Genomic DNA, 24,451 nt, shown 5'->3' with positions numbered 1-24,451 from the left:
CTGAATCACGAGTTTGGCACAGAATTAAGACATTGTGGAAATTGTTTCACACCTGATACAGCCTGGAACACCATAGTGTGATGGTGTGTCCAAACGTCATAGTTGCACCCTATTGGATATGGTGCATACCATGATGTCTCTTATCGAGTTACCACTATCGTTCATGGGTTAGGCATTAGAGACAACCACATTCACTTTAAATAGGGCACCACATAATTTCGTTGAGACGACACCGTATGAACTAAGGTTTGGAGAAACCTAAGTTGCCGTTTCTTGAAAGTTTGGGGCTGCGACGCTTATGTGAAAAGGTTTCAGGTTGATAAGCTCGAACCCAAAGCAGATAAAATGCATCTTCATAGGACACCCAAAAACAGTTGGGTATACCTCCTAATTCAGATCCAAAAGCAATAGGGATTGTTTCTTGAATCGGGTCCTTTTTCGAGGAAAGGTTTCTCTCGAAAAGTTGAGTGGGAGGATGGTGGAGACTTGATGAGGTTATTGAACCGTCACTTCAACAAGTGTGTAGCAGGGCACAGGAAGTTGTTCCTGTGGCACGTACACCAACTGAAGTGGAAGCTTATGATAGTGATCATGAAACTTCGGATCGAGTCACTACCAAACCTCGTGGGATGACAAGGATGCGTACTACTTCAGAGTGGTACGTAATCCTGTCTTGGAAGTCATGTTGCTAGAAAACAATGAACCTACGAGCTATGGAGAAGCGATGGTGGGCCCGGATTCCGATAAATGGCTCAAGGCCATAAAACCCGAGAGAGGATCCATGTATGAAAACAAAGTGTAGACTTTGGAAGAACTACTTGATGGTCGTAAGGCTGTTAGGTACATATGGATTTTGAAAGGAAGACAGACAATGATGGTAAGTGTCACCATTGAGAAAGCTCGACTTGTCGTCAAGATGTTTTTCGACAAGTTCAAGGAGTTGACTACGATGAGACTTTCTCACTCGTAGCGATGCTAAGAGTCTGTTGGAATTATATTAGCAATTACTGCATTATTTATGAAATCTTGCAGATAGGATGTCAAAACATTGTTTCCTCGACGATTTTTGAGGAAAGGTTGTATGTGATACAACCGGAAGGTTTTGTCTATCCTGAAATATGCTAATAAGTATGCAAAGCTCCAGCAATCCTTCTGAGGACTGGAGTGAGCATCTCGGAGTTGGAATGTATGCTTTGATGATGATCAAAGATTTTGGGTGTATACAAAGTTTATGAGAAACTTGTATTTCCAAAGAAGTGAGTGGGAGCACTATAGAATTTCTGATGAATATATGTTGTTGACATGTTGTTAATCAGAAATGACGTAGAATTTCTGGAAAACATATATGGTTATTTGGAAAGTGTTTTCAATGGAAAACCTGGATTAAGCTACTTGAACATTGAGCATCAAGATCTATAAGGATAGATCAAAACGCTTAATAGTACTTTCAAATGAGCACATGCCTTGACGTGATCTTGAAGGTGTTCAAGATGGATCAGTCAAAGAAGGAGTTCTTGCCTGAGTTGTAAGGTATGAAGTTAAGACTTAAAGCTCGACCATGGCAGAATAGAGAGAAAGGAACGAAGGTCGTCCCCTATGCTTAAGACATAGGCTCTACAGTATGCTATGCTGTGTACCGCACCTGAAGTGTGCTTTACCATGAGTCAGTCAAGGGGTACAAGAGTGATCCAAGAATGGATCACAGGACAGCGGTCAAAGTTATCCTTAGTAACTAGTGGACTAAGGAATTTTCTCAATTCTGGAGGTGGTAAAGGGGTTCGTCGTAAAGGGTTACGTCGATGCAAGCTTAACACCTATCCGGATAGCTCTGAGTAGAGATACCGGATACATATAATGGAGCAACAATTTAGAATAGCTCCAAGTAGAACAGTTATTTGGAATAGCTCCAAATAGAACGTGGTAGCTGCATCTAGGAGATGACATAGAGATTTGTAAAGCACACACGGATCTGAAAGGTTCAGACCCGTTGACTATAACCTCTCTCACAAGCATAACATGATCAAACCCAGAACTCATCGAGTGTTAATCACATGGTAAATGTGAACTAGATTATTGACTCTAGTAAACTCTTTGGGTGTTAGTCACATGGGGATGTGACCTTGAGTGTTAATCACATATCGATGTGAACTAGATTATTGACTCTAGTGCAAGTGGGAGACTGTTGGAAATATGCCCTAGAGGCAATAATAAATTGATTATTATATTTCCTTGTTCATGATAATCGTTTATTATCCATGCTAGAATTGTATTGATAGGAAACTCAGATACATGTGTGGATACATAGACAACACCATGTCCCTAGTAAGCCTCTAGTTGACTAGCTCGTTAATCAATAGATGGTTACGGTTTCCTGACCATGGACATTGGATGTCGTTGATAACGGGATCACATCATTAGGAGAATGATGTGATGGACAAGACCCAATCCTAAGCCTAGCACAAGATCATGTAGTTCGTATGCTAAAGCTTTTCTAATGTCAAGTATCATTTCCTTAGACCATGAGATTGTGCAACTCCCGGATACCGTAGGAGTGCTTTGGGTGTGCCAAACGTCACAACGTAACTGGGTGGCTATAAAGGTACACTACGGGTATCTCTGAAAGTGTCTGTTGGGTTGGCACGAATTGAGATTGGGATTTTGTCACTCCGTGTAAACGGAGAGGAATCTCTGGGCCCACTCGGTAGGACATCATCATAATGTGCACAATGTGACCAAGGGGTTGATCACGGGATGATGTGTTACGGAACGAGTAAAGAGACTTGCCGGTAACGAGATTGAACAAGGTATCGGTATACCGACGATCGAATCTCGGGCAAGTACCATACCGCTAGACAAAGGGAATTGTATACGGGATTGATTGAGTCCTTGACATCGTGGTTCATCCGATGAGATCATCGTGGAACATGTGGGAGCCAACATGGGTATCCAGATCCCGCTGTTGGTTATTGACCGGAGAACATCTCGGTCATGACTACATGTCTCCCGAACCCGCAGGGTCTACACACTTAAGGTTCGATGACGCTAGGGTTATAAAGGAAGTTTGTATGTGGTTACCGGATGTTGTTCGGAGTCCCGGATGAGATCCCGGATGTCACGAGGAGTTCCGGAATGGTCCGGAGGTAAAGATTTATATATAGGAAGTCCTGTTTCGGCCATCGGGACAAGTTTCGGGGTCATCGGTATTGTACCGGGACCACCGGAAGGGTCCCGGGGGCCCACCGGGTGGGGCCACCTGCCCGGGGGGCCACATGGGCTGTAGGGGGTGCGCCTTGGCCTACATGGGCCAAGGGCACCAGCCCCTAGAGGCCCATGCGCCAAGATATAGGAAAAAGGGGAGAGTCCTAAAGGGGGAAGGCACCTCCGAGGTGCCTTGGGGAGGATGGACTCCTCCCCCCCTCTTAGCCGCACCCCTTCCTTGGAGGAAGGGGCAAGGCTGCGCCTCCCCCCTCTCCCCTGCCCCTATATATAGTGGAGGGGAGGGAGGGCATCCATACCTGAGCCCTTGGCGCCTCCCTCCCTCCCGTGACACCTCCTCCTCTCCCGTAGGTGCTTGGCGAAGCCCTGCAGGATTGCCACGCTCCTCCATCACCACCACGCCGTTGTGCTGCTGCTGGATGGAGTCTTCCTCAACCTCTCCCTCTCTCCTTGCTGGATCAAGGCGTGGGAGACATCGTCGAGCTGTACGTGTGTTGAACGCGGAGGTGCCGTCCGTTCGGCACTAGGATCATCGGTGATCTGAATCACGACGAGTACGACTCCATCAACCCCGTTCACTTGAACGCTTCCGCTTAGCGATCTACAAGGGTATGTAGATGCACTCCCCTTTCTACTCGTTGCTGGTCTCTCCATAGATAGATCTTGGTGTTACGTAGGAAATTTTTTGAATTTCTGCTACGTTCCCCTACACTGGACCCCAAGGCAACCGAGGAATGTGGGGTGGCAAAACCTGTCCCGGTTAACCCGGCACTAGCCACCTCATGCATCTTTGCTGCTGAACCAGAGGAAGTCAATAATGATGCGGTTCAAGTTGTCGAGGATTGACTTGTTGAGGGCCAAGGGGATGAGGAAGTGTGTCAGCATTGCACAAAGAACATGCTAGACGAGCGCTAGTCAATCACTGATGGACAACATGGAGGCCTTCCATGTGGGGAGCTTCTTCTCAAGCTTCTCGATGAGCGGAAGAAGGTCAAATGTCGACACCTTGCAGATGGAGAGGGGTAGGCCCAGGTACTTAAGTACGAGTAGAGCGATCGGACACGCCATGGACGAAGATATGCTAGCAATGGGGTCGTCGTTGTACCAGATAAGCGTGGCAGAGCATAGAAAAGTTAGTGCGTAGCCCGACCACTGCACCAAACACCTGTAACAACCCTTGGATTGTGCAAATGTCATGCTCGTCAGAGTGGCAGAAGATGGCGACATCGTCAGCACATAAGGATGCGCTCGATGCCACATGGCGAGTGATAAGGTGGTGGATGAGCCCTTGCCAGACCACAGACTAGATGAGCAAGTTAAGGACATCGATGACGAGCGTGAAGATCATCAGGGAGAACGGGTCGCCCTGATACATGCCCGGTGCATGGTAGATCGGCGGTCTGGTTGTCTGGTTGACCAACACGCATGTGGATGCGAATGAAGGAGGATCGAGATCCAGTCCCTTCATCTCTGGTCGAATCCCAAGGTGGGCCAGCGTCTCAAGGAGGAACAACCAGGAGATCGAATCGAAGGTGTGAGAGATGTCGAGCTTGATAAGCGTCTGAGGGACCTTGAGGTTGTGAAGGGGACACATTGTTTGCTGGACAAGCAGGAAGTTGTCATTGGATGCTTCGGTCAGGCGCTGAAGGCACTCTGGTTGGTAGAAACCATGGAGCCGAGATGAGAAGCAAGACGGAGAGACAAGGCCTTGACGAAGTTCCCCGGCAATGAGGCGAATGAGGCTAATCGGCTGGTACTCGATCAAAGACTCCGCGTCTAGCCTCTTCAACGGGACGGTGATGAGCATCTCGTTCAGCTTGCGGAAGCCGAGCCCATTGAGCGAGTATAGCTTGCCATTTGCCAAACACGTCATAGATGTTGTGCTTGATGATCTCCCACACGCTACGAAGGAACTCGGCGACCAAACCATCAAGACCTGGCGCCTTGCCCATGGGCAAACTCTTGATAGCGTGCAAAATTTCATCTCCAGAGAAAGGTGCCTCGAGGTTGGATAGCTCGAAAGGCCCGACGTGCATGGAGCCAAGGTTGCTGAAGGGGCGTTCCTCGGCGGTACCCAGGATAGCAGTGAAGTGGTCCAATGCCGCCTTAGTCAGGCCCGCGGGATCGGAAATCAACTCGTCCAGGTCGCGAAGCTGCACAATGCGGTTCTTCTGCCTATAGTGGGCCTCATGAATGGGGAAGAAGTGCGGACCCGCATCGCATCTTTAAGGCAAGAGAAGCGGGGACGCTGTTGGGCTAGCGATTGCTGGAGGGAAGCCAGCCCAAGCCGAAGGGCCTTTGAGCTTGTGCCTTAGCCAGGTCAAACCGCGCGATGAGCAGCTGGCGCGAGATGTAACCGACCGAACGTGCACTGCAACTTTTGTTTTTCATCAAGAGGCACTGGTTTGTGTTTTATTTCCAGTTTGTTCAACCTGGTATGATGTGTTTGTTTATTCAATACGGTAGAAATGAAATCATGTGTGTGGAGAAATGGCAGACTAGGAACATTTTGCGCCGTGCAAGACTTTTCGTCAAGGGGCCATGTTTTTCTTCTGTCCATTAATTAGTGATGCTTTCAGAACCTGTATGACTACAGCCGGCGGCCGCAGCAACGGAAAAATCGAGCATCTAGAAACCTTGCGCCAGTTCAAAGTTCCAAGCAGGAACGTGCGTGCTCTTTCTCGCAGGCTGAAGACGATCGTTATCTCCTCTTGCACACGGAGTAAATAGAAAACGTTGAGCCAACTGTGCAGCACGAGCGAGCTTCACCAGGACTAATTGATGCTACACCTTATATATCGTATTCCGCACATCGCCACAAGATGAAATGGATTTGCACATGGCGGCATGGTGCTCAGGCATATCGACATCGACGTGTGCGATTTTTCCTCCAGTGCGACTCTCACAACGAGCAGCTCAACTTAGCTACGCCTCTGTTTCGAAATAATTAAGTTCTACATTTGTTCTGAGTTACCGTTTAAGTTTGATCAGGGAGAATATATTAAAATCTAGAGCACAAAATTAGTCACATTTAATTTTTTATGAAATATATTTTCATACTATGTGTACTTGGCGTTGTGAATCTTATGGCTTTTTTCTGTAGAGTCGGCCAAGCAAGCTTTTTTTGGAACGAAGGCTCAAGAAAAGTCCGGCTTTGAATTAACAAAGCCATTAACCAGCCAGGAATACACGGACAAACGGTTACAACGAAAAGTAAAGAATAAAACGAGCGGCGATTACAAGGCACTCAAGCACAACAACTCACGGCAGCAGCAGAGTGAGCCAAAGCATCACCACGCTGCTACCAACATCCTACTGGACATCGCAGACAACCGGTGCAAGCACAACAACTCACGGCAGCAGCAGAGTGAGCCAAAGCATCACCACGCTGCTACCAACGTCCTACTGGACATCGCAGACAACCGGTGCAACAACCTCTGCCTCATATTATATTGAATAGCAGTAACGGTTGTAATATGGATGGCTACATATAATGCTCCTAGCCAGTGTCAGAACTATAGGTGCAAGAGAAGAAGATCAACGCAGCAAAGGCGGGTTGAGCAGCTGAGGGATAGAGTAGTGTAAAGTATAGACATGGACGTGGAAGGTGTCGGTAAAATGTTGGCCACATGCGCCACATGTTGAAGCGGACAGGGTAGAGGATATAGGTTCAATGAAGTTTCTTGGATGAAGACAGAGATGCATGCCATGCATAACTCACATCAAGCATGTTGTGCCTTCCCCTATGCATTCTCTTTGATTTTGTGTAATTCTCTGTCCACAACTAAAAAAACCACTCTCACGTCTACAACGGTGGCGGCGTCATCAGTCAGGCTGGGCGGCGGCGGCAGCGGCGGCGGCGGCGTCGCCGGTATCTGGTTCAGGATGAGGTCTTGCTCCGCTAAGAACCACGCCTTGAGCTTCTCATCGCCGCTCTGGAGCATGTCAGCGCCGCCCGTCAAGAAGGCGAGATCGTTGTTCCTCTTCTTGGCGTCTTGAGCTTTGAGTTTCGCGGCGACGTTGGTCCGGAGCAAGTCGAGTTTGATGGTGTTGTTCGTCATCAAAGCAGCCCACCTCGCCCCAGTTTTCTCTTCTCGCTGGGCGGCCCTGGTCTTGGCGTCGGCGAGGCAGTCCTCGATGGACTCTTGCACGCGTGCGGCAGCCGACTCGGAGTGTTTCGCCTTCTTGGCACCTTTGTTGCCGTCCCGGCGCCCGTCGGCCGCGCCCGGGGTCGGCGCGTCCGACTTGTACATCTCTTTGGCCTTGGCGAGGGTGCGCCGGACGCCCGCCCACTTCTTGCACCTATCGATCCGCTTGAAGACGTGGAGGTACTTGAACTCGACATAGCTGTTGTCATCACGGAACATGGCGAACATGCGTAGCAGCTGCGCGCCAAGGGAAAAACATCAGTCGGCGCTAGCGCGCGCCCGGGCGCACACACGGCGGAAGGCACTAGTAACGACGGCGTGCTATACCTGATCCTCGACGCTGGTGCCGCTCTCCGCGCGAGCCGCGACCTCCTCGCGATCCCGTGCCATTTGTTGCACGCCGTTTGAATGAGCCCCCAATGGTTCGCCATCGCCTTCGACCCACGCTTCATGTGGACGCCTTTGAAGTAGGGGTCGACGAGTTTGCGCTCGTCGAACTCGGCCTTGATGCGTGCCCAATACGTCTCGATGCTCTGGTTTGTGCCGGTAACCGGGTCGAGGCAGACGACCTTCCAAGCTTCGGCGAGGCACTCCTCTTCTTTGGACGCCCACTTGATGCGCGGCTCGCCTGTCTTGGCCACCTTCTTCTTCTTCTTCTTCTTGCCCTTCCTCGTCGGCCCCGGCTCCTCCTCCTCTTCTTCCTCGTCCTCCGGCTCTTCCTCGCCGTAGTCGAGCTCGTCGTCCATGTCCACGTCGATGAGGTCAATTGAGCTGTCTTGGGTAGTGAACCCCGGGGAAGCGGCGGCGGCAGCCGAGCCGGCTGCGATGATGTCTTCCATGTCGGCCTCCGTCGCGTCGGCGTCGCCGAGATGCGACAAGGAGTAGGCTTGTGAGTAGACGCCGCGATGGAGAGGTGGTGTCGGTGAGGCTGCGTAGTCCGGCGGCGAGTACGTGTACGGCGGGTACTGCACACCGGCGAACGCGGGCGAGGGCGCGTGCTGGACTGGGCGCCCATGGGGGAAGGTGATGTTGGGGTTGAAGCCGCCGTGGGCATCGGCATCGGCATAGCCCGGCGACGGCGTGCTCCATGGGTGCGGCGACGATGAGAATCCGGCCGGAGAGCTGACGCTTTGTTGGCTCTAGGACACGTACGGGCCGTACCCACCGGGTTGATTCATCAACACTGCGCGCGCCGCCTCGGCTTGTTCGGCCGCATGCTTCGCCGCCGCCGTAGCCGCAGTGTGCGCCGCTCTTTCCCTGGCCTTCTTGGCCCTGTTGCGCCTATCGGCGGTGACGGCCTCCCGACGCTCCACATCTGCCTTTCACTCGGCCTTGCTCATGCCGGGGGGCTTGGACAGCGGCGCCCTCGGCTTCCTTTGCTTCGGCTGGGCGACGGCGGCGGCTGTGGGATCCGTCGCGGTGCGGGGCATCACGTACTTCTTTGGCGGCATGGCGGGCGGAAGGGTAGGGAGGAGGCGGGGGTTTGGCGGGAGGAATGGAGAAGAGAGGGAAGCCGAGGGGGGGAAGCGGGAGGAAACGGCGGGAAAAGGGATTCCTGTCGCCGACAAAGCGGCCCCACGCCGCTTTTTGCTTCTGCCGGCGCGCCCAGGCGACACCCGGTCGCTTGGGTTCGGGGCGGGATCGCCGGCTTTGGATTTCGCCCAAACCGGCGCTAAACAAGATCCTGGGGACGCGACTGGGCCGATTTTCGGCCACCGACGCTAAAAATTCGCTTGGGTGGGCCTGTTGGGGGTGCGGCTGGAGATGCTCTTATACCTGGTACAAGTACGGAGTAGAACATAAGAATATACTGATCTAAATGCCACTTTGCTAGAATGTTATATCCTTTATACACTCTGCATATTTAGTTAAGAAAAAAAATGGTTTTTACATATGTTTTGTATAGAACTGTATTAGGATTTAGGAATATGTAGCTTCCACGACTTCAATAAATATAACATGGTCTTAATATATTGGCTTTCATAAGTTAGGATCAGTTGATACCTGCCTTGTGCATGCACAACTACTAGTGAACGCTCTCTCAGAATTTTTTTACTAGTGAATGATAAACATTCATCATAAATTTTAATATAAGATCTAAACTTTAATTTCTGTGTACAATTCACCATGATTCTGACAAAAACTCTCTAAAACACGTGCACAAGCTATACTAATCTTGATGGTTCCATAAAAATCGCTCAAACGTATCATCCACCCAATAGATAAAAACCTAACATAACCGAGCCAATAGATAAAAATCTAACATAACCGAAAACATCGTTGCCCCTCCATTGCAAGGAAAGTGTCAAAATATAGTTCACTTGTTGTATTGTCTATGAAGAAAGCCAAATATACAAAAGATCAATACAGAAATAAACCTAAAATGTACTCCCTCTATAAACTAATATAAAACATATATAAGTTTGCAGAGGGAGTAGTTGACAAGCCACAACGCCGGATCAAATCGTGGCCCATTGATCTGTGGGCTGAAATCAGATGAGGGCACAAAGTTGTTATTCTCCGTGTTTGTCGAGATTCATTGGGCCGTGCTTCGAACATGATGTTTGCATTGAAGATTGTGGGCTTGTGGGCGATTAAGCAGCTCAAAAATGCCCACTAGAAAAGGACCATGAAGGGCTTCCAGCGAAACATGTGTGAAGTTTCTCCGGTACTTGAACGTAACCACACGGTATGTGTGGTGGGTAAATTCATACTTGATCTAATATAAAATTTCACTAAAAGTATAAAGCATCTCAAACATAATAAAATTTACATCGAGATTTTGAGACTACCAAACAACCACTACTGCCGCTAGAACGAGCCGGCGACGCCGCTGTCGCCGCTCCCTTACTGAAGCCGGCTTGACCTTGTCTATGACAGCCGGGAAGTCTTCGTGCACATGCCTCTAATGACCAATCCTCTGGAGCTGTAGTTGTCGCTGTTGAACCCTTTCATAGATTTGAAGCACCTGACACCAAATATTGCGGTATAATGAGAAATCGTAATCTCATTGCCCCAACGAGACGGCGGGAATCTACGCTAGAGCGCTATCGACTATGTCCAGACGCACGAATGTGCCTGAGGAGGATCGGAGCCCGGAAGACAAACTCGAAGAAGAAGCGTCGCCATCCGTCCAAGCACTGCACCTGCGAGATCTAAAAGAACCATAAATTAAACTATTAATCGGAGTGAAGGCACAGAGGTTCCCCTCTCCACCACCGGTCGCCGGAGCGGCAGGTTAAGGTGAAAGAACATGCGGTGCCCCCATGTTTGGTTTTGGCAATTGATGACAATCTCTATGGACTAATGGCTGCCTTGAGTTATATTTGAAGGGTTTGTCCATAGGTTTTTCTTGGAGTCCATTTGTTGGTTTCAAGGAGAGTTTGTGATGACCGCGGTGCTATTAAGGAATTATCCAAAGATCGGTCATGTGAGTGTTGAGCTTATTGCAAGCATGTCTTGAAGAAGAAGATTGTGTGATCATTCATGTTTACCTTCAAGACATCATCCAAATGAAGAGAGTTGGAAAGATTCAAGGTTGATCTAGACTAAGTACAGAGAGTGATTCAAGTTGATCAACACACAAAGCGCACAAGTTGTACCGAGAGGGACCAAGTGTTCCCATGGTATGGTAAGCATTGTCCATTAAGCTTTGTGTACTAACCCATGGTCTACGTGAGAGTTCTTTGTGGGGTTAGGTATGTTTCCATGGTCTTGCGTCAAGAGGAAGATCCCATACAACCCATGGAGGATGACATCAAGTGGTGATCGTCATCAAATTTGTAGTGTGCAAGTTCAAGTGGAGCAACACGAAGAGTGGCTCACCCATAATGGAGTACGGGGGAGCAATCAAGTTTTAATCTTGTCATCCATTGTGGTGTCTATGGACTTGTGAAGATGTGCCGAAGAGTCGCTCACCCATAGTGGACTGTGGGGGAGCAATCATCTAGTCTTCATCGAGCCAACACAATCAAGAAAGGTGGTCCAACTTGAGGGAGTCAAGATCGTCATCATCTAGCTCAAGTGGACCATGTGCAAGCAAAGGTTTGCCCTTGATAGGTTTTCTATTTTATCGGTCTCGTGGTGGTAGTTGGGAGACCGGGTTATAGGATCGTTTGTTGTACTATCAAGGGGGGCTCTCAAGTTGGTAGCTTGATTGTATCGTTAGTAGAGAGCTCAAACCATTGCATCCTTGCATCATGTTTCTTGGTTCTTGTTTGGTTCTCTTTGTGAGTCATAGAGCTTATGGTCATCTTGATGATAAGTTTGAGTTCATCGAAAATGGAGTTCGCATGCGTCTTCTATGATGTTTTCGGTGTTGGAGGTTTTACCGGTCTTATCCAAGGAAGGGTTCTCACCATTTTCTTATGGGCCTTTTCTCATTTTCTTCTTATTGATATTTCTTTCAAGATTGTGTTAGCCCTTGTTGCTAGCTTTCCAACAAACTTGGTTTCATCGAATTCGGAGCTCGTATGCGAAAGTTGTGGCTATTTTGATATTGCCTGTTTTACATAGAGAGGTTGTACCGCCCCGTAGAGAGGTTGTACCGGTTGACCGGTACAACCGGTGTTTGGAGGGGTTGTACCGCTCGAGAATTGGTCCGGAGGTTGTACCGGCCATGTACCGCTCTACCACCGGACTAGTTTCTGTTTTGAAGCGGTTCTTGGGCGGTTGTTGACCGGTTTTACCGGTTCCCCAGGCTATTGTACCGCTTAGAGCTTTTCCCAGGTTGGTTTTTCCTCTGCTTTGGCCGGTTGTACCGGTTCGTGCACCGGTTGTACCGGTCCTACAGTTTTCTGCACATAACGGGCAGATTCGTGGGGACCTATTTAAGGGGGTCTTCTTCCCCAATGGTTCCCCATCTCTTGAGCTCGTTTTTCCCCCATTGTTGACCTTCTTTGAGCTTGCTAACTCTCAATTTCTTCATGGATTCTTGCTAGTTTTTGAGGGAAAAGAGAGAGGAGATCTAGATCCACATTTCCACCAATCACTTTCTCCTCTTTGTGAGGGGAACCCCTTGGATCTAGTTCTTGGAGTTCTTGATGTTCTCCTTCTTGATCTTCCTCTCATTTTCCTCCCTAGCATTAGTTGCTTCGGTGATATTTGAGAGAGAAGGACTTGGGCACTCTGTGTTCCCTTGCCATTGCATTTGGTGCATCGGTTTGAGTTCTCCACGGTGATACGTGGAAGTTACAAGTTGAGAAGCTTATTACTCTTGGGTGCTTGGTGTCCTTGAGCTTGTTCCTCTTGGGTGCTTGGGCGCCCTAGACGGTTGGTGGTGTTCGGAGCTCACTCATTGTGGTGTAAAGCTCCGGGCAAGCGTCGGGGTCTCCAATTAGGTTGTGGAGATCGCCCCGAGCAATTTGATGGGTACCGGTGACCGCCCCCAAGGGTTGCCAAAGTGTACGGGTTCGGTGACCACCCCCAAGGATCGCCATTTGTACGGGTTAGGTGACCGCCCTTAAGGGTCCCTTAGTGGAAGCACGACATCTTGCATTGTGCGAGGGCGTGAGGAGATTACGGTGGCCCTAGTGGCTTCTTGGGGAGCATTGTGCCTCCACACCGCTCCAAACGGAGATTAGCATCCACAAGGGTGTGAACTTCGGGATACATCATCGTCTCCGCTTGCTTCGGTTATCTCTTACCCGAGCCCTTTACTTATGCACTTTACTTTGTGATAGCCATTTTGTTCCTTGTCATATATCTTGCTATCACATAGTTTCTTATCTTGCTTAGCATAAGTTGTTGGTGCACATCGGTGAGCCTAGTTATTGTAGGTTTTATGCTTGACAAATTAACCGCTAGTTTTATTCCGCATTTGTTCAAGCCTCTATCGTAACTATTTTAAAACGCCTATTCACCCCCCCCCCCCCTAGGCGACATCCACGATCTTTCATAAGGGAAGGCGAATCCATAGGCTCGCACATGAAGTCTGGAGGGGAGAGTTTTTCCTAGCCACCTTGGGTTAAGGGAGAAAAATGAGAGGGATGCAAATTAATTGCCACTACACAAATTTACCTATGATGCTTTAAGTCATTAGATTAAGAAAAAAACTAAACATTAAAATGGGAGAAATGGGATAACGAAGTTCATTAATGAGCACGTTGAAATGGTCGACTAGGAATGTTCTTTGCTGTGTGGTGCTATCTACTCCCTCCATTCCAAAATAGATGACCCAACTTTGTACTACCAACTTTGTACTAAAGTTAGTACAAAGTTGGGTCATCTATTTTGGAATGGAGGGAGTATATCGCTGGAACGAAAAATACGAGACTACTATGTGTAGGGTGCTTTGTGATGCGATATTATGTACTATGTATAAATGCCATACATGTGGCATGAAACAATTCCGCTTGATGTTTTTTCATGGCAACTTTAGTTACCCAAGGATGACAACTTTACTTGTGAAGCATGGCAACTTTCTGTTTGATGCAAGTTTCAGCTTTTTTTGTGTTTTTTTTGGTGAGTGCTACGGATCAGTTAGATGATTTGATCAAGATTTAAGCCGCTCCTAGAGTCGTATGATCAACCTGCTCCCATCCTCTTATGGCAGCACCACGCAATAGCTCTATGGCGCACCACGCAGCACCCGGCGACGCTTCATTGTAGCTCGGGGAGCTTCAACGACCCCGGTGATGCTCCAATGCAGCACTCAGACGGCCTCGGCGGACCTCCATCGTAGCACCAGCGGCCCTCTGACGAAGCTCCAATGCAGCACTGGACGGCCTTGACGAACCTCTATCACAGCACCGGCGGCTCCCCGACGAAGCTCCAATGCAGCATTGGACGGCCCCGGTGGAGCTCCATCGCAGCACCGGCGGCCCTCCGATGAAGCTCCAATGCAGACCTCGGCGGCCCTCTATCGCAACACCGGCGGCCCTCCGACTAAGCTCCAATGCAGCACTGGATGGCCCCGGCGGAGCTCCATCGCAGCACCAGAGGCCCTCCGATGAAGCTCCAATGCAGACCTCGGCGGCCCTCTATCGCAACACTGGCAACCCTCCGACAAAACTCCAATGCAGCACTGGACGGCCTCCGACGAAGCTCCATCACAACACCAGCCGTCCCTCGACGAAGCTCCATTGTAGCACTAAACTTCCCCGGCGAAGTTCAACCGCAGCAGCGCCGGAGCTGCGATGCAGTAGTAGTCGACGATGCGATGCAGCAGTCGTCCGCCATCGCCTACTCCTTGGAGCAGCTCGTACGGCTAGCAGCAGCCTAGCCACTGCCTTGCAGTGCCCCGCCGCAAGCGCCGCTCGCCGGCGAAGCCTTTTCTTGCGGCATCGAAACAGCGAGGTGGCGGGATCTATCGGCCGCCTCCTCCTTCCTCCACAAAAAAGTTAGGGTTTCTGCTTCCCGCCGCCGCCGTCGCAGGTCCGCCTCCTCTCCGGTGGCCCTAGGACCATGGGGGCGCAGTGGATCTCGGCAAGGGCCGGCGGGAGGGCTCAGTTTTTACTCGTTTCTTTCCGTTTTGCTAGGGTTTGTGTCCTGCTCAGGAAGACGAGACGGCGGCGGCTCCCTGAAGATGGAATAAAGGTCTCCCCGCCTAGTCCCCGTTCCGGCGGCGCGTCTAGCACCGTTGGTGGGCGTGTGGAGGTGTGTCTCCGGCGGATCTATCTTTGGTGGATTTGCTCGGATCTCGTCGTTGTTCGTCTACGTTCGCGTGTCTTCGGATTAGATCTTTCTGATCTACGTTGTTCTTCATCTGCGGCAGTTGCTGTTCTGGTGCGCTGGTCCTATGGGGCCTTAGCGTGATGACTTTTCAACTGTCTACTACAACAAGTTGTGCCCGACTCCGGCGATGGAGGGGCGATGACGGCGGCGCGCCTTCGGCTCGCTTTAGTGCTGATAGTCGTCGCTAGGTGGTCTATGGATCTGGATGTAATTTTTATTATTTCTGATATTTATTGTACTACCATGATTGAAGATGAATAGATCATAAATTTTCTCGCAAAAAAGAAAAATCAATCCAATTCCACCATGCACCAATGTATCGCTATCGCATGAAAGTCAGATGGTGCCGTGTCGCACGTATGGCAAGACTCTGACAAATATGAGTATCTAGAAATCTTGCCCAGATTCAAATTTCAAACAGGAGCCGGTTATTCTTTTTCAGACGGAAGACAACCATGTCAGCATCACTCCTGGTCCTGGGTGATAGTGCCGGGGACTGAGAAGAGATGTTTCTTCCTTATCGTGAGCGTGACCACTACAACCCTTCAGTAATTTACTTTTTCCGAATATCTAACCCTTCAGTACTTGTACCGAGTATAATAGTGGCCAGTAAAACACAAGAGTAGACTTAATCTAAATGTTACTTTGCAAGAATGTATTAACATCCTTAATAGACTATGCATAGTCAATTGAGGAGAATATAGTTTCTACTTCCTCTGTTCCTAAATATAAGTCTTTTTTAGAGATTCTACTACAAACTACATACGGATGTATATAGATATATTTTGAAGTGTAGATTCACTCATTTTGCTTCGTAGTATTTAGGAATGGAGGGAGTATATAGTACTCCCTTCGTCCGGAAATACTTGTCATTGAAATAGATGTATTTAGATGTATTTTAGCTATAGATACATCCATTTTCATCCATTTTGATGACAAGTATTTCCGGACGGAGGGAGTACTGTATATGTTTTGTAAGAAATTGTATTACAACATGTAGCGTTTCTATCTAGGAGGCAGCTGCACCGGAGCTGCAGTCAACCACCAGAACCACGCCTACGTCAGCAGAACCGGACCGAGCCAAATGCGCTACTGCACATAGGGTGCTAGGCCGAGACGGGTTCGGCTCCTCTGCAGTTAAGTGTTTACTAACGGTTACAGTAGCATGTACGATCGGCCGTCAATTTTAATCCAACTGCTCTCCTTTCTTCCCCTTAATTCTATTTCAATTCTTAAAAAAAACGCTAACTGGAAAGAAAATATAGACCGGAGAGCCGATCCTCCAGCGGCCAGCAACGCCTCGGATGGGATGAGCGCGGCTGCCGTCCAAGGCCATGCTCGCGTGCCGCTGTCTCTCCCGATGGTCAAGGACGGAGGCTCGCGGCCAGATCCGGGGAGAAGGAGCTCCGGCGAGCTCCTCTAGCAGCAGGGCACGGCCTACTCCAAGAGCACGACGATGACAAGCTGGAGGCTCCTTCCGGCGACCTCAGCGAGGAGGAGGGTGGCAGACGGATGAGGGGAAGAGCACGCCGGAGTCGCCGCGCTCTCCTCTGACGAGTGACGACACGGCCGGCGCCCCCATGATCCTCTGGCTGCAGGAGGACCGCGGCGGCGCGGCAGCTGGACCTCATTGCCCATCTGCTTGGCCAAACTCCTTAAGCTGCAGCTCACCGATCGAATCCAAGAAGCCACCAGCCAGCTATTACTTAGAAAGTTAGAACTGCTTGCTCCTTTCTTTATTCTCCCATTACAGAAGCTACAACATATGGTTGTTTGATCATCTGTATAATTCCTCATGGCAATATGGTTCGTCAAAGCCAGTTGTGGTACATGCATGTGTGTTGAGTTTAATTTCAGTTATTGTCTTAGAGCATCTACACCCGGTCGCCCAAAAACCCTCCTCAAACGCCCGGGTGGCCCGCCCGATCACTGACAGGTCACAAAATTTTGACCCAGACGGACGCCTCAAACGGACCTCAAACGCCTTGGCTGACCGGCACTCCGGCCAGACCGGATCCGTCGACTGGGGTGTCATCCCGTGCGGGTCCGAGGAGGCAACGGTGCACGCGGCTTCCCTCGCGCCGGATCTGCTGTTGGATTTCGTAGCGGTGCTCCGGCGTCAGCATGGCATAGTACGTGATCTTACTCTGGACCATGGTGGAGTGCGGAAGCGTGGACAGAGCACCGGAGCGGGAGAGGGAGGAGGTGGATGGGCTCGAACTAGCGGCTCGGAGAAGGGGAAGGGGGTTGCGTTAGGGTTGCGCGATGCCGGCCGGCTTAAATAGCCGGATTTCATCTTGGGCGGCGAGCTGGAGCGGCGTTCACGCAGCGGCGACGAACATGGCATCCGTCAGACCGCCGGGTTTCCGGGCGTTTCCATGTGGGGCCACGCCGTCAGGCCGACGTGGCGGGCGTGCCCGGGAGCCCCCATATCCGCTCCATATTTGGGCTTGATATGGGGGGTGCCGGTAAGCCCGGGCGTTTGAGGGAGGTTTGAGAGGCTCGTCAGGGTTCAAATTTTCTGACTGGACAGTGACCGGGTGGCCTCGGGTTTGAGGGGTCTGGCTCTAGATGCTCTTAGGGCATGGCCAACGAGTCAGGCTGGACGGGTGCCCCATGCGCCACATCGTCCGGCCGAACGCCAGCTCTGCTGAACCTGCTGCTTGCAGAGAGAAACGGGATCCTGCAGAAGATCTCGCATCCTCCCCGACAAAAGTGAGGCACCTGCTCGGGCGACGCGGTGTGAGCTTCGTTGCTCTGCTTGGTTCAGGACCACAGTTTGCATGCGTTGAAAAGTGGGTGGGAGAAAAAGTAAGGTGATGATATAAAGAAAGTAGCCTCCATTGGATGACCGTAGCACACACCATAGCTTCACTCAAGTTTATCTAGGTGAAAGAGGTGAGGCATCACCTAGGTGATGCTTCCTTTGTACATGGAGTATAATTTTTGTCCATGGAGTATAATTTTTATTTGAAAAATTTCTGAATTAGGAGGAACTTGGCAGCCATGCCATTGGTGGCCTTCAGATAAGTTGTTCCATGCAATGTGCTAATCTTGGCAAGAACAAAGGAATCGCTTACTCTGCATCATGTTGGAATCTCTGATTCAGTAAGAATGGTCATGTGTCAGGAGGAACGAGGGATGGGTAGGAGGATTTGGCGCCAATTCTACAGGCGTGGAGGGGTGTTTGTTTCTGGTTATTAATTAATTGAATTAAGGGAGAGAAATGAGAGCCATTAGATTAAAACGGATGGCAGATTCTGCCTGCTACAGCACGTGTACAGTAACAACTGTACATCAGAGGAGCCGAACCCGGCCGACACGCCAGCGACGCAAGGCTAGGAGCATCACGGCTGGGGAGATGGGCAGCCAGAGTAGCTGCGGTCCACGTCGGGCAAGCGGGCGTAAGAATGTAAGATCCACTTGGGGAGAAACTGCCCAGGAGCACGAGATGAGTTTCACGTGCGAAGTGCCCCGCCGCCGCCGACCACCGGCCCGAGGTTTGCCCAAACGACGCTTGCCGGCGGCGCCGAGGAAGAGAGGGTACGACGGGGACCTAGAGAAATGGGAGAAATGGAATAACGATGCTTCGTGGTGCGATATATGGTACTCCCTCCGTAAACTAATATAAGAGCGTTTAGATTAGTAATCTAAACGCTCTTATATTAGTTTACGGAGGGAGTACCATGTTAAATCCAATGGTTGCTTGCACGAAACTGCTACACGTACGGCAACTATGGTCCCATTTTTTGTACGACGAATAATTCCAGTTCCACCATACATCAATGTATCGCTACCGCCGAAGAAGTACGTGATCCCCCGCGTCGCGACGGATCCCACAACCGTCGCCGTCGCCCAGCCGAAGCAAAGGAAGAAGAGGGAGCCGCCGTTCAAGCCCCGGGGCATGACCAACGCTGACTGGAAGGCGGAAATGTAGCGCTGGGAGGCCGTCACCGCCGATAGGCGCAACAGGGCCAAGAAGACCAGGGAGAGGGCGGCACTCGCGGCCGCGGCCGCGGCGGAGCAGGCGGAGCGCTCGGCTGCCAAGCAAGCCGAGGCGGCTCGCGCGGGGATGATGAATCCACCCGGCGGCCACGGCCCGCACGCGGCTGGAGCCAGCAAAGCGTCGGATCTCTGGCCGGCTTCTCGTTGTCGCCGCACCCATGGAGCACGCCGTCGCCGGGCTATGCCAACAGCGACGTCCACGGCGGTTTCAACCCCAACATCATCTTCCCCCATGGGTGCCCGGTCCAGCGCACGCCCTCGCCCACGTTCGCCGGCGTGCAGTACCCTCCATACACGTACTCACCGCCGGACTACGCAGCCTCCTCGACGCCACCTCTCTGCCGCGGCCTATACTCGCAAGCCTTCTCCTCGTCGCATCTTGGCGACGCCGACGCGGCGGAGGCCGACATGGAAGACATCAAGCAGCTGGCTCGGCTGCCACCGCCGCTTCCCCCGGGTTCACTACCCAAGACGGCTCGATTGATCTCGGCGACATGGACGACGAGCTCGACTATGGCGAGGAAGAGCCGAAGGAGGAGGAGGAGGAGGAGGAGGAAGAGGAGGAGCCGGCGCCAACGAGGAAAGGCAAGAAGAAGAAGAAGAAGAAGAAGAAGAAAGGGGCAACCAAGACCGGCGAGCCGCGCATCAAGTGGGCGACCAAGGAAGATGAGTGCCTCGCCGAATCGTGAAAGTCGTCTGCCTCGACCCGAACACCGGCACGAACTAGAACATCGACACGTATTGGTACCACATAAAGGCCGAGTTCGACGAGCGCAAACTCGTCGACCCCTACTTCAAAGGCGTCCACATGCAGCGGGGGTCAAAGGCGATGGCGAACCATTGGGGGCTCATCCGAACGGCGTGCAACAAATGGCATGGGATCGTCGAGGAGGTCGCGGCTCGCCCAGAGAGCTGTACCAGCGTCGAGGATTAGGTACATCATGCCGCCCTCTCCCTATTTCTCTCACCGTGCGCGCGCCCATTTGCGCGCCCGCGCTGACTGATGCCCGCTCTTCGGCACAGCTGTTGCGCATGTTTGCGATGTACCGCGACGACAACAGCGACCAAGAGTTCAAGTACCTCCACATCTTCAAACGGATCGACAATTGCGAGAAGTGGGCGGATATTCGACGCACTCTCGCCAAGGCGAAGGAGACGTACAAGCCGGATGCGCCGACACCGGGCGCGGCCGACGGGCGCCCGGACGGCAACAAATGGGCCACGAAGGCGAAACACGCCAAGTCGGCTGCCGCACGCGTGCAAGAGTCCATTGAGCATTGCCTCGCCGATGTCAAGACCAGGGCCGCCCAAGGAGAAGAGAAAACTGAGGCGAGGTGGGATGCTTTGATGATGAACAACGACATCAATCTCGACTTGCTCCGGACCAACGTCGCCGCGAAACTCAAAGCTCAAGTCGCCAAGAAGAGGAACAACAACCTGGCTTTCTTGATGGGCGGCGCTGACATACTCCACAGCGGCAACGAGAAGCTCAAGGCGTGGTTCCTGGAGGAGCGCGGCCTCATCCTGAACCAGATACCGGCGACTCCAACGCCGCCGCCGCCACTGCCAAGCCCGACTGATGATGTCTCCGCGACGCCCAGCAGCACAAAAGTCGCACCGACTAGTACAGAAGCCGCGCCAACTCCTCCCAGCCCGCACACGCCGACGACGACGCCGGAGGGCGACCACGACATTTGATGCATTCCTTTCGCATCCTTCCTTTTTTTGTGCGCCGAACTACTGTCTATCCTTTCATTTGATCCCCGAACTGTGGCACTGAATCGCCGAACTACTGCGATGATCGCCGGATTACGGCCTTTTTTTGGAGCGGGAACGATCAAGTTTGAACATGGGGTGCGTGGCTGGGGCCTTGGGGGGCGGCCCCTAGGGGCATGGTTGGGGCCTTGATTGCCCCCAGGGTCTAAAAATCGCTGGGTGGATGCTGAAAAGGCGCCGGTCTATGCGCTGGGGGGCCGAACGAGTGGAGATGCTCTAAGATCCACTTGGTGAGAAAAGGAGAACGAGATGAGTTTCACGCGCGAAGTGCCGCGCCGCCGCCGACCACTGGCCCGAGTTTTGCCCAGACGGCGCTTGCCGGTGGCGCCGAAGGAGAGAGGGTATGACGGGGACCTGGACAAATGGGAGAAATGGAATAACGATGCTTTGTGGTGTGATATATGGTACGGTGTTAAATCCAATGGCTGCTTGCACGAAACTGCTACATGTACGACAACTATGGTCCCATTTTCTATACGACGAATAATTCTAGTTCCACCATGCATCAATGTATCGCTACCGCTGAAGAAGTATGTGATCCCCCGCGCCGCCGTCGCCCAGCCGAAGCAGCGGAAGCAAAGGGCGCCGTCGTCCAAGCCCCCGGGCATGACCAACGCTGACTGGAAGGCGGAAATGCAGCGCCGGGAGGCCGTCACTGCCGATAGGCGCAACAGGGCCAAGAAGGCCAGGGAGAGGGCGGCGCTCGCGGCGGCGGCGGCGATGGCGGAGCAGGCGGAGCGCTTGGCTGCCAAACAAGCCGAGGCAGCTCACGCGGGGATGATGAATCCACCTGGCGGCCACGGCCGCATGCGGCCTGGAGCCAGCAAAGCGTCGGATCTCCGGCCGGCTTCTCGTCGTCGCCGCAACCATTGAGCATGTCGTCGCCGGGCTATGCTGACGGCGACGTCCACGGCGGTTTCAGGCCCACATCACCTTTCCCCATGGGCGCCCGGTCCAGCGCATGCCCTCGCCCGCGTTCGCCGGCGTGCAGTACACTCCATACATGTACTCACCACTGGACTATGCAGCCTCCTCGACGCCACCTCTCCGTCGCAGCCTCTACTCGCAAGCCTCCTCCTCGCGCATCTTGGCGATGCCGACGCGACGGAGGCCGACATGGAAGACATCATCGTAGTCGGCTCGGCTGCCGCCGTCGCTTCCCCCGGGTTCACTACCCAAAGACGACTCGATTGATCTCGGTGACATGGACGGCGAGCTTGACTACGGTGAGGAAGAGCCAGAGGAGGAGGAGGAGGAGGAAGAGGAGGAGCCGGCGCCGACGAGGAAAGGCAAGAAGAAGAAGAAGAAGAAGAAGAAAGGGGCGGCCAAGACCGGTGAGCCGCGCATCAAGTGGGCGACCAAGGAAGATGAGTGCCTCGCTGAAGCGTGGAAAGTCGCCTCCCTCGACCTGATCACCGGCACGAACCAGAACATCGACACGTATTGATACTGCATCAAGGTCGAGTTCGACTTGCGCAAACTCGTCGACCCCTACTTCAAAGGCGTCCACATGCAGCGGGGGTCGAAGGCGATTGCGAACCATTGGGGGCTCATCCAAACGGCGTGTGACAAATGGCATGGCATCGTGGAGGAGGTCGCGGCTCGCCCGGAGAGCGGCACCAGCGTCGAGGACGAGGTACAACACGCCGCGCTCTCCCTATTCCTCTCGCCGTGCGCGCGCCCATTTGCGCACCCGCGTCGACTGATGCTCGCTCGTCGGCGCTACTGCTGCGCATGTTCGCCATGTACCGCGACGACAACAGCGACCAAGAGTTCAAGTACCTCCATGTCTTCAAATGGATCGACGACTATGAGAAGTGGGCGGATATCCGGCGCACCCTCGCCAAGGCCAAGGAGACGTACAAGCCGGACGCGCCGACGCCGGGCGCGGCCGACGGGCGCCCGGACGGCAACAAAGGGGCCAAGAAGGCGAAACACGCCGAGTCAGCTGCCGCACACGTGCAAGAGTCCATCAAGCATTGCCTCGCCGACGCCAAGACCAGGGCCGCCCAGCGAGAATAGAAAACTGAGGCGAGGTGGGCTACTTTGATGACGAATAGCACCGTCAATCTCGACTTGCTCCGAACCAACGTCGCCGTGAAACTCAAAGCTCAAAATGCCAAGAAGAGGAACAACGACCTGGCTTTCTTGATGGGCGGCGCTGACATTGCTCCAGAGCGGCGACGAGAAGCTCAAGGCGTGGTTTCTGGCGGAGCGCGGCCTCATCCTGAACCAGATACCGGCGACTCCAACGCCGCCGCCGCCAACCCGACTGATGATGTCTCCACGATGCCCAGCAGCACAGAAGCCGCGCTGACTAGTCCAGAAGCCGCGCCGACTCCTCCCAGCCCGCGCACGCCGCCGACGACGCCGGAGGGCGACCTCGACGTTTGATGCATTCCTTTCGCGTCCTTCCTTTTTTTGTGCGCTGAACTACTGCCTATCCTCTCATTTGATCGCCGAACTGTGGCACTGAATCGCCGAACTATTGCGATGATCGCCGGATTATGACCTTTTTTTGGAGCGGGAACGATCAAGTTTGAATATGGGGCGCGTGGTTGGGGCCTTGATCGCCCCCAGGGTCTAAAAATCGCCGGGTGGATGCCCGAAAAGGCGCCGGTCTATGCGCTGGGGGGCCGAACGAGTGGAGATGATCTAAGATCCACTTAGGGAGAAAAGGAGCACGAGATGAGTTTCACGCGCAAAGTGCCCCGCCGCCGCCGACCACCGGCCCGAGCTTTGCCCAGACGGCGCTTGCCGGTGGTGCCGAGGGAGAGAGGGTACGACGGGGACCTAGAGAAATGGGAGAAATGGAATAACGATGCTTTGTGGTGCGATATATGGTAAGATGTTAAATCCAATGGTTGCTTGCATGAAACTGCTACACGTACGGCAACTATGGTCCCATTTTCTGTACGACAAATAATTCCAGTTCCACCATGCATATAATTCCAGTTCCACCATGCATCAACGTATCGCTACCGCGTGAAAATCGGATAGGGGCGTGTCGCGCGCATGGCAGGACTCTGACGAGTAGGAGCATCTAGAAACCTTGCCCGGATTCAAAGTTTCAAAGAGCCGGTTATTTTTTGTCAGACCGAAGACAGCCATGTGCTCGCTCCTGGCCCTGGGGTGATTGTGCGGGGGACCGGGAATAGATGTTTCTTCCTTGGTCATGAGCGTGACCACTCCAACCCTTCAGTCCTTTTATTTTTGGCGGGATCCAACCCTTCAGTCCTTGTAGTACCAAGTATAGTAGTGCCCAGTAAATTATAAGAGTAGATTTAATTTAAATATCACTTTGCAAGAATGTCTTAACATCCTTAATAGACTCTCCATAGTCAATGGAGGAGAATATAGTTTTTATATATATGTTCTGAAAAAAAAATGTATTACTAGCATGTAGCTTTTATGACTTCAACAAATATAACATGATCTCAACTTTATTTATTTATTTTTCGAATGATCTCAATATTTGTTAGCTTTCCTAAGTTAGGATGAATCGATGCGTTCCTTGCACAATTAGCAGTGAGCGACAAACATCAGTAATAACTTCTACTCCCTCCGTCTCATAATATAAGAGCGCGATTTTGATACTAGTGTAGTGTAAAAACACTCTTATATTATGGGAC

Source organism: Triticum aestivum, chromosome 1B, assembly GCF_018294505.1.
Source record: "Triticum aestivum cultivar Chinese Spring chromosome 1B, IWGSC CS RefSeq v2.1, whole genome shotgun sequence".
Taxonomy (NCBI): Eukaryota; Viridiplantae; Streptophyta; class Magnoliopsida; order Poales; family Poaceae; genus Triticum; species Triticum aestivum.
Note: the sequence above shows the minus strand (reverse complement) of the source record.